Source organism: Eptesicus fuscus, chromosome 9 (genome assembly GCF_027574615.1).
Source record: "Eptesicus fuscus isolate TK198812 chromosome 9, DD_ASM_mEF_20220401, whole genome shotgun sequence".
Taxonomy (NCBI): domain Eukaryota; kingdom Metazoa; phylum Chordata; class Mammalia; order Chiroptera; family Vespertilionidae; genus Eptesicus; species Eptesicus fuscus.
Genome location: NC_072481.1, coordinates 43,562,279 through 43,580,318, shown reverse-complemented (window position 1 = coordinate 43,580,318; position 18,040 = coordinate 43,562,279). Strand labels below are relative to the sequence as shown.

The 18,040-nt window shown below is 42.1% G+C and overlaps 1 pseudogene; it reads right to left on the bottom strand.

Moving 5' to 3' along the window:
- Window positions 1-14,805: 14,805 nt before the first annotated feature.
- Window positions 14,806-15,223, bottom strand: LOC103284078 (60S ribosomal protein L23-like; annotated as a pseudogene).
- Window positions 15,224-18,040: the final 2,817 nt, after the last annotated feature.

Sequence of the window (18,040 nt, the reverse complement as noted above, 5' to 3'; positions counted from 1 at the left end):
TGCTTCTGTGTTTGGGTGCTTTGTGGGGTGCAATTAAGCAGGGTAAGTTCAGACCCCATTCATTCAATCAAGCAGGTCTTGGCGCTTACTGTGTGCCATATATATATATATATAATTTTTTAAAATCCTCACCCAAGGATATTTTCCATTGATTTTTTAGGGAGAGTGGAAGAAAGAGGGAAAGACTGAGAGAAACATCCACGTGAGAGAAACAGATTGGTGGTCTACTGCAGGAGCCCTGACGGGAGGGACCTGCAACCAAGATGCCTGCCCTTGACCAGAACTGAACCCGGGACCCTTTGGTCCACAGGCCAATCCTCTGTCCGCTGAGCCAAACGCTATGGCTGTGCCAGGCATTTTTCAAGGCGCTAGGCATATGGAGTACATACATTCCCTGCTCTAAAGGAGCCTGACATTGTAGGCGGGGACCTAAGTTAAGCTGAAATATTATATATTTCAGGAAAAGGAGAGAAGAGTGTCGTTTTAGATAGGAGTCTGGAAAGACCTCTTTGCGTTGATATTTGAGCAGAGAATGAAAACGGAGGGAGCCTTGGAGGAATCCAAGGGAAGGATGGTCCTGGCAGAACAGCAAGTTAGAAAAGTCCAGAAGCTTAATGTGCTTGGCGTCTGGGAAAGAAGCGAGGAGGCCAGGATGCTTAGAGCACAGTGAGCCTGGAAGAGCAGATTGTGAGAAACAGGATTATTTGTGACCTGGCAGGGCTCTGATTAAGCTGGGTAGAGATGGAAGCCATTGGGTGGTTTTGCACTGGACAGTGGAATGACTTGTAAAGTGATGGATAGACAATGGACCTTAAAAAGTGCAAGCAGGAAGGTCAGCTAGGAGGCTATTTCAGTAGTCCAGGGACTAAAGTATGGTGGCTTGCAAAAAGCTGGTAGCAGAGGGACTGTTGAGAATGGTAGGATTCAGAATATATTTTGTTTTGAAGTAGAGCCACCAGGATATAATAATGAATTGTAAAAAAAAGGGGGGGGGGCGGGGAGAGAGAGACAAAAAATTACAAGATTTTTTTTTAACCAAAGCAACTGGACCTACTGTAATAGGTAAGTCTTTAGTTTGACATTGTGTACCACGGACCAGCGTGTCTCTTTCTCTCATACTAGCAAAATCATTGCTACTTTCAAACGCTACTAGGATGGATAACCAATTCTAATTTCCTATTCTCATTTTCCCAATTCTAGTTTTTCTATCACAGTTGAGATCCTGTTGTCTGTAGCCACTATTCTTCCCATCAGGGCTCACCAAGAGAATAGAATCCATTCCACCTGGCATAGTATGAAGGGCATTGAACACTTGGGAGTGTTGATTAAATAAACTCTAAGTTTCGGTGTTCAGAAATGAGTCCCTAAGTCTTCACAGAGCCAGGCCACCAAGAGAACAATGACTTTCCTATGATCAGGAAATGATGATTTCTGATTTATGTTGCTCCTGCAATTGCCTTGGAAAGCACCACCATCAGAAAGCTGCTTGTGTTGCCAATGCTGTGCCCACTGTGATCTACACCAGCACAAGTATGTCCTAAATCCTGCCGGTCACGGCCCACAGAACTAGTGGCTGGATACCTAGACTTTGCTAATGTCGCTTCAGAAATACCAAACTTGCTTATCAGCAACAGCGGGAGCCCATGGATGCATATCAGGCTTGGTGTATCTCTGGCACTATAATTCACACAAAAATTTTTTTTTTATTATTATCTTTTTCTTTTTTTAAATATATTTTATTGATTTTTTTACAGAGAGGAAGAGAGAGGGATAGAGAGCCAGAAACATCGATGATAGAGAAACATCGATCAGCTGCCTCTTGCACAACCCCTACTGGGGATGTGCCCGCAACCAAGGTACATGCCCTTGACCGGAATCGAACCTGGGACCTTTCAGTCCGCAGGCCGACGCTCTATCCACTGAGCCAAACCGGTTTTGGCAATTCACACAAAAATTTAAAGGGTTTCTAATCCCTTTGCTTTCAGTCAGCTCTGTGTGGGAGAAATTACTGCTGCAGTTCTGGCCTAGATATCGTTGTTGTTTTTTTTAAGCCCAAAGACTATTTATTTATTTGTTTATTTAATCTTTATTGTTGAAAGTCCCAAAAACTCTTTTATCTTTTCTGGCTTCTGCGTGCTGAGCAGCTACCTCACACTTAATGACAGCTAACCTGGGGGCATCTGAAACAATGGGATTTAACAGATTGATAGCATTTTGTTAACCCATATTGTCAGCTCTGTATGGCTGAGTGGCAGGCATATTTCCTTCCAAGGTGGAGAAATAGTTCGTTTTGATCAGCCCTTTAAGACTCCAAATTCTGGGACTCTCTTTTTTCTTATATGTTTTTTTAAAATATGTTTTTTAAAGTTCAATATTTTTTTAAATATATTTTATTGATTTTTTACAGAGAGGAAGGGAGAGGGATAGAGAGTTAGAAACATCGATGAGAGAGAAACATCGATCAGCTGCCTCCTGCACATCCCCTACTGGAGATGTGCCTGCAACCAAGGTACATGCCCTTGACCGGAATCGAACCTGGGACCTTTCAGTCCGAAAGCCGACGAAAGCCGACGCTCTATCCACTGAGCCAAACCGGTTTCAGCTTAAAGTTCAATATATTTTTTTAAATTTATATTTATTATTAAAAGTATTACAGATGTCCCTCTTTTTCCCCCCATTGACCCCCTCCACCCTGCTCCCACCTCCTACCCAGGCCTTCACTGCATTATCATCTGTGTCCATGGGTTTTGCATATATGCATATAAGTTCTTCAGTTTATTGATTTTTGGGGGGGAGGGGGGGCGGGAGAGAAAGAAACATCAATGAGAGAGAAACATCGATCAGCTGCCTCCTGCTTGCCCCCTACTGGCGATCAAGCCCAAAATCCAGGCATGTGCCCTGACTGGGAATCCTCTTGGTGCATGAGATAACACTTAACCAAATGAGCCATACTGGCCAGCCTGAGACTTTTAATCCACTTAGTTATAGACAGAGTACCCCTCTCAACAAAGCTGAATTCCTTTCCATATCTACTTGCAAGTCAGCTAGTGCTGGCCTAATTTCTCATAGAACTTTGCTAAAAGTGGCAAGAAAAAGCCAGTAAATACCAAGTTTATAAATTTTTCCAATTATCTCCCTTCATGCTACAAATATCTTGCAACTGGACATCAAAGGTCACCAGTTTTTCATCTCGCAATATCTGAGTCTGCCCAAATGCTTCCACTCAGCCAACATGACATTTCTTTTAAGGTTATTCTATGTGCATCATGAATCTATAGTCTTCTGGCCACTAGGCCTATAATTAGGGTTAAGTCATAGTATAACCTACCTAGTTGGGAGGTGCTGTGCCTGATAATGGAGGTAAAGGACTATTCCAAAAAAAAAAAGATGCAAGACCTGTTAGGGGCAGAAATAGAATATTGTGGACTAGCTATTAGTTATAAGAAATAAAATAAAAAATATTAATCATGCTCTGTTAACTGTGATTGTTTTGTTCTGATTAAAGTAAGCACATTCTAACGTGGCTGGGAGTTATTCGCCCCCAGGACCTGGGAGTCAATCTTGGAATTCGGTCCATCCCCATTCAAGAACTGTCTATTATCATGGAAAGATTAATAACCTTGTTACCCAAACAATGGAGTCCTGCCCCAGCCCGCAGCCCCCAGGCCCCAGCCCACCTTGACTCCTTCCCCATGCCAGTGGTCCCAGCTTCCGCATGTAATCTTTGTCCTACCCAATATAAGCAGCTGGCTTATGGGGGACTACAGAGCAGATTTTTGTGGATGACCTGCTGCTCTCCCATACTGCCAGCATTATTGGAATAAATGCTCATATATGATTCAACCCTGTTTCTGCTTAATTGGCTCCAGTGACAGGCAGCCCGGACCCATTGGTTGTCTGGTTTCAGACCTACCATCATACACCACTAAGAGCCTGGGGTACGCATGACTTTCAGCAAGTTCCAGCTGAAGGTAGCAGAGACCTCCTAGAACTTGGCTCACTGAGAGCAATGGGGATTACAGGGCCCCAAAACAATAGAGGCCAGGGGGCAGTGCTCAAATACCAGAAGCCAGAGAGTTACAATGATGATAATGTAGACCTGACCCACACAGTTATGGAAATGATTAATGGAACTTCCTGGTGCAAGTTAAAGAAAGACAGGCTCAGTATGTGAACTTGGTGTCCCTTGGGGCAAAATAGATAGGCAGCCAACAAAGGTCTTACTAGTTTGTATCAGAAGAAAAAAATCAAGAATAGATGACCAGGAGGCTAAGGTCTCTCACTCAATACAGTCACAATTCCTTAACCATTTTCCACGCCTATGCCAGTTTATAGACCTGGAACCCATTGACTGAAGAGGTCCCCAAGAAGGAAGGACCTTGCTACACTTCAAGTATAAATGGTAACCATGTCCCTAGTCCATTCCCAAAGTACACGGTTGGGCAAAAGTAGATTTACAGTTGATCCTATGAAAAATAATACAATAATTAGTAAATAATGGCATAAGAATAAACTGTGTTTCATGTACTCATAACTGTAAACCTACTTTTGCCCCATCCTGGATATTTGGTCATTTACTTGGGTAATTGTACCTTGGGGAAATGGGAATACCCAGACATTCAAGGACTGTTAGACATAGCATTTCAGTTGATACCCAGAGACCACAAGTATCGTCATGGCCCTCTGTTAGACTGGAGGCATGAAGAGACCAGTTAATAAGTGGGGTCAAGGCCAGGTCCAGCTCAGCGTAGGTCCATTGGGTCTGTGGCCCACATAGTGGTCATTTCCCCAGTTCCCAAATGTATAATCGGAATGACATTTGGCAACTGGTACAAACACATTGGGAAGTTTGTGGAGTAAAAGCTATTGTGGGGAAGGCCAGTGGAAGCCTCTGAAATTGCATCATCTGCCCAGCCAAACGTGGCACAGGAAATCAAAATAATGTTGTTTCTCAGGAGATGAAATTAGTGCCACTCTTATGAATTTAAAGATACAGAGGTGCTGATTTCTAGCATATTTCCATTTAACTGACCATGTGTCCCTGCAAAAAATAGATGGACCCTGAAAGATGACAATAGATTATGGCAAGCTCACCAGTTAAAGGGCTTGATGCCAGGTGTAGTGTATTTGTAGAACAGATTAATACAGCATCGGGTGTTTGGTACATATCATTGATCTAATGAATGCATTCTTTTCCAATCCAATTGTAAGAAAGGATCAGAAACAGTATTCCATCCCGGGTCCGGGTGAGGCTACGCGCCCCTGGGTCCGGGTGAGGCCACGTGCCCCTGGATCCGGGTGAGGCTGGGTCCCGGGTCCGGGCGAGGCCGCTCGCCCCTGGGTCCAGGTGAAGCTGGATCCTGGGTCTGGGTGAGGCCGTGCGCCCCTAGATCCGGGTGAGGCTGGGTCCTGGGTCCGGGTGAGGCCGTGCCCCTGGGTCCGGGTGAGGCCGCGCCCCTGGGTCCGGGAGAGGCCACGTGCCCCTGGGTCCGGGTGAGGCCACGCGCCCCTGGGTCTGGGTGAAGCTGGATCCCGGGTCCGGGCGAGACCAAACTAGAGGGAGTCGGACCTGCATTACCACCATTTGTCCACCATCCAGAGCTGAAAAGTCAGTGCTGACATGTACACATAAGGAACTGGTGGACATTGAAATCGGGTCTCAAAAGAACTGTTGGTCCAGAAAGAAACTTACTACAGACTGATTCATTTGCCTGTCAGCATAACTATTATTGCTCGTCTCACATTCGGTTCTTATAAGTATATTTCTAGTAACACATGATCTCACTCATCTAGGGGAAATGATGAACAACATAGACTGATGAACAAGAACAGACCCAGAAACAAGGAGGCATCGATCGGACTGTCAGGCCTCAGAGGGAGGATAGGGGAGGGTGAGGGTAAGGGAGAGAGATCAACCAAAGGACTTGTGTGCATGCATACGAGCCTAACCAATGGTTAAGGACAACTGGGGGGTGGGGGCATCCGTGGGGAGGGGTGGGGGATGGGAATGGGGGGATGAGGACAAATATGTGACACCTTAATCAATAAAGAAATTTTAAAAAGAAAAAAAAGAAACAGCATTCCCATGAAACAGACAAAAGTATACTTTGACAGTTTGACCCAGGGGTATGTTAACATTCCTGCCCTCTGTCCCAAAGTAGCTTGAATAGATCTAGACCTTCTGGACATCTTGTAGAACAAGCATGTCAAACTCAAAGGCTAACACGGGCCAAATAAACAAGGTTTAAGTTTATGTGGGCCGCAAAAAAACAAAAGCTTCAATTTTCATAGAAACGTAGGTTTATTTCGACGGAGACATGCTGAATACAAAGGGCTGAAATAAATGAGTAATCATTAACATAAAATAATAGAGCATTTTAATAAAAATTAATATTTTTTCTTGAACATTAACTTACTAGACACAAATTAATAAACATAACGCAAATAAACCTATTTTTCTTGTTCTCCGACAGTGAAATATTTCCTGTTGCGCACACCAAACAAGTCAGTCCAAGGCTAATGACGTGGCCATCAGCTGCTAAAATAATCGCTGCTAGCATTAGTGGAGAGAAATGGTGCGCCTGCATGTAAAGCGTGTAAGGGAAATGAATGCAACATGATTATAGTAATCAGTCATTAGCGAATGTTGTAGTTCGCTATTAATAATTACGAATAACGGAATATTGTAAAAATCACGTTAGGAAATTTTTATTAAAATGTTTCTTATATCCGTTATATTGGCTGGGCCGCAAAAATATTCTTTGTGGGCCACATGCAGCCCGCAGGCCGAGAGTTTGACATGCTTGTTGTAGAACATCATGTTAATCTCTTACATCAATGACATCCGGCTGACTGGGCATCATAAGTAAATTATTCGATAACTGTGTCAGGGCAATTAAAGAACCACAAGTGTCCATGCCTGGTAGAAGTGCACAGGAGTGTGCACAAGAAAGCTAACTCCTTCTATTCCATATTGGGAAGTCAATAGATAATGGCTAACTGAAAAAAATCAAGAAGTAGAAATATGAACATGTTATTTAGATATGTGGTCATAAATATCAAAGAATCAGCTAAAAGTTGAAAGTGGGCCCGGCTGGCATGGCCCAGTGGTTGAGCATCGACCTATGAACCAGGCAGTCACTGTTCAATTCCCGGTCAGGGCACATGCCTGGGCTATTGGCTCGATCCCCAGTGTGGGGCGTGCAGGAGGCAGCCGATCAATGATACTCTCTCATTATTGGTGTTTCTAGCTCTCTCTCCCTCTCCTTTCTTCTCTGAGATAAATAAAAATATATATTTTTTAAAAAGTTGAACCATAAAGAATTATTAAAAAAAAAAATGTTGCAAGTGGTTGCCTGAGGGAACGAGAAGTCTTGTTGCAAGCATTTAGCTCTTTCAACCATGTACATGTATTACTTTGAAAATAGCAAAACACTTTTTAAACAAAAAACACTGTAAATGAATCGTTTTCTGATTTCATCCCCTGGGAAAGGTCAGCGCAAAGAGGCTCAACAGGAGTAGGATTATTTGGGATTGGGTGACAATTCTTCCAACCCTCCCCCGCCTTCTGGGTGCAAGTTAAAGAAAGACAGGCTCAGTAGTGAACCTGTGGCCTGCATTCAGCATCTTTAGCAACCACAAAAGGCAGCCAACCTCAAGACAGCTAGTAAAACCACTATCCAGTATTTAAATTTAAAGATTATTTCCACAAACTAAAGTCTGCTTAAGAGGTAAAATCCATTGCCTTCAGGATTTTAAATTCTTTTTCACCATCTCATGATTGAGGGTGGGGTTGGGGGGGACCTCCATGCCTCTGAAAGGAATGCCTTGCCCCACTTCCTTAATGCTTGGTGTCAATTTAATAGATGAATGTCCGGTAAGTGGGTGGGTGCTGAGGGGGTAGCAGGAAGTCTCAAGAGCCTATTTAGAGCTTATTTATATTTCACGGGAAGAGAGTCTTGTCTTTCACATACCATTAACATTCTTTTATTCTTTGTATGTTTCACCCATCCTGAAAAGAGAACTACAACTAAACTTCAACAATAATTTTTCTTCTCTGAATAAAATATTTTTCTCTTCTTTCTCAATAAACTTTAATAAAGTACTAATATTTGAAGAGAAAAGGAATTCCTATTCTTTTCTTTTGAATATCATTATGGATTCGTGGCTTTTTACATTCGTAATTTGTTTTAAGTACTAGTAAGTATAAGACTAATTTCCTTTTCCAAGCAATAAAACTGTAACAATTTAACCTGGCTTTTAAGTTGGCTTCTAGGTCCTCTCAACGTTTTGACAGTTTCCTGCCTCCTGGCACATTCCAGATCCATCTTTCAAAATATTTCTTACTAGCTCGAATATACCATGTAATGTGTTGCGTTACTATATTACATGTTCAAACCACAATATTATTATTTAAATTTATTGATTGATGGATTTTGAGAGAGAGAGAAAGTGAGTTGGGAGAGAGAAACACTGATTTGTTGTTCCACTTACTTATGCATTCATTGGTTGATTCTTGTTTATGCCCTGACCAGGGATCAAACCCATAACCGTGGAGGATCAGGCGACACCCTAACCAACTGAGCTACCGGGCTAGGGCACTTTACATCCTCTTTCAATATAGTCACAAGATATTTCAGCTACCTTAAGTGTAGGAGAACACTTCGAATCTTTGCAAGGAATAAAACAAACTATATTTGTATTCCCAATTTTATATTTTGTAGTATCTATTCTTTCCCTTTCAGATATGAGACATAGCGTCACATAATTAAAAATTAAAGTTTATTTTAAAAAAAACAACAATTTTGCCTATAGATTTCCTTTTTAATTTCACTTATTAACATTTAGTAAGGAAATTTCTACAGGAAGAATAGATAATGTACCTAAATTAGTTATATCACATATTTTATTACCTTGAACTTATATACTTAATATAAAAGTTCTAAGATTTGGAATTACAAAATTTACATAAAAAAACAAAAACCAGAACTCTTATATGCTTTTTCTCCCTACCAAAAAAGGAAAAGACCACAGCCCAGAAACTGTTGTCTATGGAATGAAGATTCAAAGTGACACCTCTTTTTTCTCTTAGGCATGGAGGAACTGTGTGTTTGTTACCAGATGTGTAGGTATGCGTGCGTGAATGTGTGTGTACAGGCATTTTATTATTATTAGACCTTAACATAATTTTTGTCTGTCTGCTGCTATTTTTTTGAAGCTTTGAAGCATTTTTCTCCTGTAACAGTATGCTAAAACAAAAGTATTAGTTAAAATAATTTAATTCATAATCTTAGCTTTATTGATTTATCACAATATATCACCAATATACCAATAACAGTTATGTCTGTAAGTTTGCATTCAAAACATGCTTATGCATATTTATTCTTGCAAACAGACATTTTAAAATATTTTTTATACCTTTTACCAATGAAAGATTTATGTTTTTGATTAAGGATTTTATTTGGTTGCTTGTAAGGAACGTTTTCTAATCACTAATTTTTGAGGTCTTGAGACATCCAAATACCTCTTAAAACCTCAATTAGTTTGCAAAACATTTGCACAAATTACATGATGTTTAGGGCATGCTCTTTCAATTCTTTGTCTTTAAAATCAAACCACATTACATTAAGTTTCTCATATGTATAATTTTCTAAAATTTCCCTCATTTTGAGTTATAAAATCTATAATAATTTCTGTCATCTCTTTGTCATTCTCTTGACTTTCAGTCAATGGGATAGAAGAATCAGGTTGGGGTGACACCAGTTTTGTTAAAGAACTTTGACCTGGCCTTTCAGGTTTCTGAAGGCTTCCCAGCTGAGATGTCTATAAGTGTGTGCTTCATAAAGTCTAATCCACTGGCTTTCTTGAAGTGTTCTGCTCCCTTGAGTTTCACGTGCATCCTTCGGTTAGCAACATCTTGTCCAGAATTATCTGTGGTACACTCATCTCCAGCATTTGCGAATTAACAACATCTATGTACCGTATACACTAAAAATGTTAATGGACATGTCCTTAGAACTACCCTCTATCTCAGTTCTCACAAAAAGAGTCACCCTTGGTCTACTCAGCCTTGGCTTACAAGGGTATTTCCTCAACTCACACAGGGGAGCAGCGCACTCCAACTGAGTCTTTCTTAACACCTTTTCAGTGTGAAGGCCAATGCTTCTAGATCCTCATCCCTAAAAACCACTTGGAAAAGGGCAGCCAGGGTGGGTGACCGGTGCCCCTATAGGAAAAATTGTCTCAGCATCTTCACATAATCAGAAGTGGCTATATCTCACTTCATACAGAGAGACTCACTCGTTGATATTGCATTTTCTCTAAGTGTAAACACCATTTTTTATACTTTTTAATCTAAGAGAAGTCAAGAAGATCTGTTAGCGAAAGGCATGATCCTACATCAGAGTCAGGCTCTCAGGCCACTCTCCATGGAAGGACTCCAAGAGTGATTTCAAAGGCCCCATCCACCCAACTATCCATCTATTAGACAAAGCAGCTCCAAGTCAAGGAACCACAGATTGTTCAAATAAACCAGGCTTCACACTGTTTGTTAAGATCTTCTAGACAGTATTTTAATTTGGCCAATTTCAACAATTGCTGGGGGAGAGGATGGAAAAGATTATAACTGAGAACATCTGTGTGTGGAACACTGCCTCTTATTCGTAGAGGCATGAAAGACGCATTTTTACGGTGGAAGAGTCACATAAGGATGTCAGCATGATGGCAGAGTGAGAAGACTCCTTGTTTCTCCGTTGAAATTTACAAATCAGGACAACTATAACTCAACCGAGGGTCCCCGGCTCAACACACAAACACACTTGAAAGAGTCACACATTGGAACATCTGACGGTGGGCATATTGGCACAAATAAAGGAGGCGAAATGGGGGAGAGGACGGGGATGGTGGCCGCTGATGCAGGTGGGTGCCCGCCTTTGCTCCAAGGAGTGTGGTGGGGTGGGGAAGCCAGGCTGCAGCCCTCTCACTACCTCCTGCAGTGTACGAGGGGCAGGGACAGTGTCCCCCCAGGAAAGGCGTCATCCTTTTCCCCCTCCCCATCTTGGAAGACCCCAGTAGAGGTGGCTTGGAAGCCTTCAACACTACAGTGGTGTTGATAGCCATTGCTGGCAGGGGGGTGGGGAAAGGGGAGAGGGTGAGATTATAAACCTGCCTCCCTAACCCCACCCATCCCCAGAGCCAGGTAGAGAAAGCTACGAGGGCTTAAACAGTACAGCAGTCTCAGCAGCCATGGCTGGCAGGGGGGATAGAGGGCAGAGCCTTGAAATAATGAACTTGTCCCCCACCTCCCCGCACCGCCCCCCCCCCCCATTCCCGCAGAGCCCAGCAGAGGCAGTGGAGACACCTCCCAAAACACAGCGGGGTCAGCAACCATTAGAAAAAGGAGGTAGCCCTGGGAGCTCACAAAACTGGGTCTCCACAACCTGCCACATTGCCTGTCACAGTGGTGGTGCCGGTAACTGCGGTGAGCCAGTCACAGAGGGGACACCCACCATCTGAGGGCACACAGTATTTTTCTTAATCCAAGTGATGCCACTGCACCATGACCCGGGGTTGCGAATAATGCAGGTTCGAGGAAACAAAAATGTGTGCCATAACACCATCAGCTGGAAACAAAAGAAAGTATTCTACCAGCCTGCTGAATTTTAGAGCCAAACAGGATCCAAACAAGAACAGAGTTTGCCGCCACAGCTGCTTAGACAGAGAAACAATCCATCAAACGCTGTGAACAACCAAGCGAGCACAGAAAAATGTCTCCAGAAACCAGACTCTCAGTTAGGAAAGACTGTGACTTTAAGGACAGAGAATTCAAGATTGCAGTCACGAATAAGCTCAACGAGGAACAAGAGAACTCAGAAAGACAGCTCTGTGAGCTCAGGAATAAAGTTAATGCACAAAAGGAGTGAGTACTTTACCAAAGAAATTAAAACAAACAAAGGAAGAACCAAACGGAAATTGTGAGCTGAAGAACTGAATAAATGAGATGGCCCGTGTGACTCAGTAGGTCAGAGTATCGTCCTGTGCACCAGAAGGTGGCAGGTTTGATTCCATTCCCCATCAGGGCACATACCCAGGTTGTGGGTTTGATCCCTGGTTCAGGCGCGTGCGGGAGGCAACAGGTCGATGTTTCTCGTTTTTTTGTTGTTGTTGTTGTTGTTTTTTAAATACATTTTATTGATTTTTTACAGAGAGGAAGGGAAAGGGATAGAGAGCTAGAAACATCGATGAGAGAGAAACATCGACCAGCTGCCTCCTGCACATCCCCTACTGGGGATGTGCCCGCAACCAATGTACATGCCCTTGACCGGAATCGAACCCAGGACCCCCCAGTCCGCAGACCGACGCTCTATCCACTGAGCCAAACCGGTTTCGGCTCGTTTTGATCTCTCTCTCTCTCTCTTTCTCCCCCACCCTTCTCTCTAGAAAAAAAAAATTAACAACAAAGAAAGAATTCTCAAGGTAGCCAGAGTAAAACAGACTGTAACCTACAAAGGAAACTTAGATTATCATCAGATTTTTCAGTAGAAACATTACAAGTCGGGAGAAAGTAAAGAAAGCATTCAAAATATTGAAAGAGAGGAACGATTAGCCAAGGATAATATATCCAGCAAAGTTATCCTTTAGTTATAAAGGAGAAATGAAGGTTTTCCTAGACAAACAAAAGCTAAGAGACTTTTCCACCACAAGACCTGAATTATAAGAAATGTTGCAAGGAGCTCTTCTATCAGAAACAGAAAGACAAAAGTATACAAAACTTTGAGTCAGATGACTAACATATAGTCAGAACCAGGAAATTGCAACTCTACTTCAGAATAGGATAGTAAATACTTCATTATAACATAAAGTTCAAGGGGGTAAAAGAGGGCATTAAAAATAACTAAACTGCACCCTGGATGGTGTGCTCAGTGGTTAGCGTTTTGCCCGAATTTCTATCTTAGGTACAATTGCCTTCCCAGGGTGAAGGACGTCAATGACCCTTCGTTTCCGCCGAAGTACGTAGTCTGTTGGTCATGAACTTCCTGGTCTGGATAGTTACTGTGTCATTCCTGATGGCGGCTGATCTCCAAGCAGCCAGGGAGGAAGAGCAATTACAGTAGCTGCGTAGCGTAGTCTGATGCCAGGGAGCATGACACCTCCAGCTTTGTTCTTTTTCCTCAGGAGTGCTTTGACTATTCAGAATCTTTTGTAGTTCCATACTAATTTGAGAATTCTCTGTTCTATTTCTGTGAAAAATGCCATTGGGACTTCAATAGGGATTGCATTTAATCTTTACATTGCTTTAGATAATAGGGCCATTGGAACATTATTAATCCTTCCAATTCATGAATACGGAATATGGTCCCATTTCTTTTTTCTTTTTTTTTTTTTTTTAAGAACACCCTTCCTTCGCCCTGCAGCTGCAGAGCCCCAGCCCTCACGCTCCCGGAAAAATTCGGACCTGGTCCCGTTTCTTTATGTCTTCCATTTCTTTCAACAATGTCATGTCATTCTCAGTGTACATGTCCTTCACCTCCTTTGCTAAGTTTATTGCTAGGCATTTTATTCTTTTTGTTGTGATTGTAAATGGGATTGTTTTCATTTTTCTTTCTGATATTTCATTGTTGGTATGTAGGAATGTAACAGATTTTTGTTTATTGATTTTGTGTATTGAAACTTTACTCTATTTGTTTATTATTTCCAACAGATTTTTGGTAGAGTGTTTAGGGTTTTCTATATATAGAGAATGATGTCACTTGCAAGTATTGCTTCGTTTACAATTTAGATGTCTTTTCTTTCTTTTTCCTGGCTAATTGCTCTAGCTAGGACTTCTAGTACATTTGTAACTTTCTAAATAAACTTTCTCTTATAATTTGAAAAAAAAAAAAAAAAAAGCAAATGGACAACTGAGTAAGTTCCTACCTGTTCTGTCATGCTGTATGTGGTTCAGAGGTCACCTCTGCAGAATCTCACACTGAACTAACTGCTCTCTCATTTCTTTTCTGATTTTAGATATACTACCATTTTAGCACTTAACATTTAAATATACTTTTTCTATTGTTGCTTTCTATTGAGATAATTTTTAAAAACTCTGTATCCCCTATGTCTAGTGCCTGGCATAAAGGAAGTGATCAGTGAAGGTGAAATTGAAGTTGCATGTTCTAGTTCATAAATGCAAGCTCACCAAGCTAGAAAAATATCTTTGGTTGAATATTTAAAAATGTAAAAAAAAAAATGCCAGTTACTCAAACTACTTAATGTTAATGTAATTTAATTCAATTTTGTTTGTTTTTAATCCTCACCTGATGTTATTTTTCCACTGATTTTTAGAGAGAGTGGAAGAGTGAGGGTAAGACAGAGAGAAACATCGATGTGAGAGAAACACATCAATTGGTTGCCTCCTGCATGCGCCCCAACCAGGGCCGGGCAGGGAAGGAGCCTGCAACCCAGCTGCATGCCCTTGACTGGAATGGAACCTGGGACCCTTCAGTCCACAGGCCCGACGCTCTATCCACTGAGTCAAACCGGCTAGGGCTAATTCAAATTTTAAAATTTAAAACTTCTGCCCTAACCAGATTGGCTCAGTAGATAGAGCATCAGCCTGCCAACGGAAGGGTCCTGGGTTCGATTCTGGTCAAGGGCACATACCTGGGTTAAAACAAGGACAGTGCACAAATATTTGGCCAGTTAACTAATTAACTGCTAGTTAAAGGGAACTTTTCAAGTTTTAACTTGTTTTTTGTGTGTGTGTGTTTTTTTGTGTGTGTGTCAATAACTTTTAATGGGTTTTTCCTTTACAAATACACCAGAGAGTCATGCAATGGTGCCCGCGTTGGATGAATCCTGGGCCACAAGTCTGCACACTCCTTTGCAACTGGTCCTGTGCTGGCAGAACCTTTCATTTCGCCTTTATTGTCTACTATGACCCCCGCATTATCTTCAAAATAAAGGAACACGCCATCTTTTCTCCGGCATGGCTTTCGTTATCGAATTACTACCTTTGGATGTACCTTCTTTCTGAGCTCTGGTTTGCCTGTTCTGACGGTGACCATCACCGTGTCACTCACCCCGGCTGCAGGAAGTCTGTTCCGTCGCCCCTTGATCTTCACAGAGATAATACACAGATTTTTGGCTCCTGTGTTGTCAGCACAGTGGATCATGGCTCCTACCGGAGGACCCAGGGAAAGCGGCATTTCTCCCCGGAGGACCCGCTATGTCCTCGCTTCCACATCTTGGACGCCAGAAAGGGATGGGAAAAGCTCAAGTTTTCACTTTTAACTAGATAATTGAAATAAGTATCATCTAAGTTTCATCCCTAGGAAGGATCTCTGGAATAAGTAATACCTTGAACTAATAATTCAAGACATGAACCAAGAGGTTCGATTCCCAGTTTAGGGCACATGCCTGGGTTGCGGGCTCGACCCCCAGTAGGGGGCGTGCAGAAGGCAACAAGTCAATGTTTTTTTTTATCTCTCTATCTCTCTCCCTTCCTCTCTCTCTAAAATCAATTTAAAAAAAAAAAAAAAAAACCAAAACCAAAAAGAAAAAAAAAAAGACATTAAGACTATCTGAGCGTGCCTTTAAGTTTCTCAGCAGCAGGTGGCGCTCACATCATAGTGTTGGCTGGCCTTGAAGCCTGCCGGTTTTCCAAAAGAGACTGACTTGATGATGGAAAAGGGCGGTTCCCTGTATTCATCCTGTGTGCTGAGGGCAGAGTATGTAATTATTATAAGGATAAAACAATAAGTGCTGTATTCAAAATACTTTATCCAGCTTCTGTTAGTACTTTAAACACTGCTGTACATTTCTTTTCCTGAGGGTTTAATCAATAATCTGCTTAACCGAAGGGCAATCTGCCTAAGAGTGGCAAGTTAGCCGGCTGTGAAGTCATTTATTGGAGTGCTTGAAAGTTTGGAGTTAGGCGCACCGACAGTTATATGAAATGGAGATGTTCATACTACTTCACCCTATTTTTAAAGCTAATGCTTGTTGACTGTGTACTATGTACCAGGCACTAGGCTTAACCCTTCATATGCATGATGTCATTTAATCATCACGACAATCCTAAGAGGTAGGAAGGAGCTTGCCAGTTAAAAACAAATCCTTCCTCAAAACCACACATGCCCCTTTAGATGCTGCCTTTCCCTATCCTTTACAGCCAAACTCCTTATAATACTTACTATCCCTGTTTCCTCACTTCCCACTCACAATTCTACTGCCTTCAATGTGGCCTCCACCCCGTTATTCCATCAAAACAGTTTTCTGTAAGGCAGCCATTTTTAACCAGTGTCTGCAAGAATTTAAAAAAACATGCAATACCTGATATTTAGTCAGGGACACTGACCTCTTTTCCTTAGATTGTTAAATAAAAAATAACAACAGTCAACACAACAACAGCTGTCTGGTGTGAATGAATCAAAATTATACCTATATTGCCTTGGCTGGGGGGTGGCCTCGATGGATAGAGTGTTGGCCCGTGCACTGAAGAGTAGTGGGTTGCAGGTTCTACCCCCCCCCCCGAGCCTACCCCCTCTCCCTCCCTACCCCCACCCCGGTCAGGGTCAGGGTGCATGCAGGAGGCAACCAATCAATGTATCTCTCTCACATCAATGTCTCTCTCTCTCTCTCTCTCTCTCTCTCTCTTCCCTCTATCTCTCTCCCCCTCCTTCCCTCCTTCCAATTCTCTCTGAAGCAATGGAAAAAATATCCTTGGGTGAGGATTAACAAAAAATAAAATAAATTATACCTGTATTTTTTTCAGATCGGCAAAATATATATTTCATGGTGTGCTGTAGAATTTTAGTAATTAGTTCATGTGTGCCATGAGATGAAAAAGTTGAAAACCACTGCTCTCAGGTCATGAGCAGCCTCCACGTTTTCTTCCCGCACCGATACCCCTTATAACATTCTCTTCCCTGGCTTCTGATGGGCCATGACACATGGGTCTGCAGCAAGGACTGCGAGTGAGTGTGGGGTGTGATGTGAATGCTGCTGTGTTACAGGAGGAACGGGAAAGAGGCCACTCCACAGTTCCTTTTCTTCCAGTGCTTCCTTACTAATCACTAAGGCGAAGGACAAGAGTGTTGGCAGGACGTGTGTGCGTCATGAAATGAAAGAAAGCCAGTTTAGTTTTGTGCAGTGTTTCTACTGTTCGGGTAAGAACAAACACATATTCCTGTGCGAGCTATGAAATGTGGATTGGGTCATTTCAGTGGTTCCACATGTGAATTCAGTGTTCCTAAATTTGCATTTAAGACTGCCACTGCACAATATAAAGGTGAATGGTAATTCATGCTAATCATTTAAGTTTTTAAAATTCCCTTTGCTCAGAACAATAGTAAATAGCAAATTAAAAAGGAGATCTTGAAAGAAAGGAAAAAGCATTACATTTTTAGTACCTTTGAAAGCACATGATTCCTGCTCTTTGAACAAGGGACCTTACATTTTTATTTTGTACAGCATCCTGCAAATTATGTAGCTGGCCCTGTTCACAGCCCTGACTCAGGAGTGCTAAAATGTAACTGTACTTTCTATCACTCAGTTCATTTCTGACTCTGAGCCCCGATTCTGCCTGATGCAAAAACCTGACTGCTCCTATTCAAGGAAATTCAGTCCAATTCAGTCATTTCTTTGTCACCTTAGGTTCAAAACTCAGTTAATTCTGGGTTCTTCCCATCCCAGAGTGGCATCCTCTGTCCCCCAAGGAGGTTTCTGTCTTGTCATCCTTGCTGACATCAGTCTTGTATCTCATCTTTCTTTAGTGGCCTCTATGTCCACTGTGTTTGATGAGATGAGAATTAATTGAGGCTCTTTTCTAAGTTCTGGACTTATCTCACTCATTTAATCTACACAATAATCCTATGAGATAGGAACTATTATTATATCCCTGTTAGAAGTGAGAAAACCAAGGCACAGAGTGGTTAGGCAAATTGCCCATGGTCACACAGCTAGGAGATATCAGACATACTGGCTCCAAAACCTTCTGTCTTAACTATACACTAGACAACCTCTCTCAACCTGGTATTTCCCAAAGGCCCTACTTGGTCAT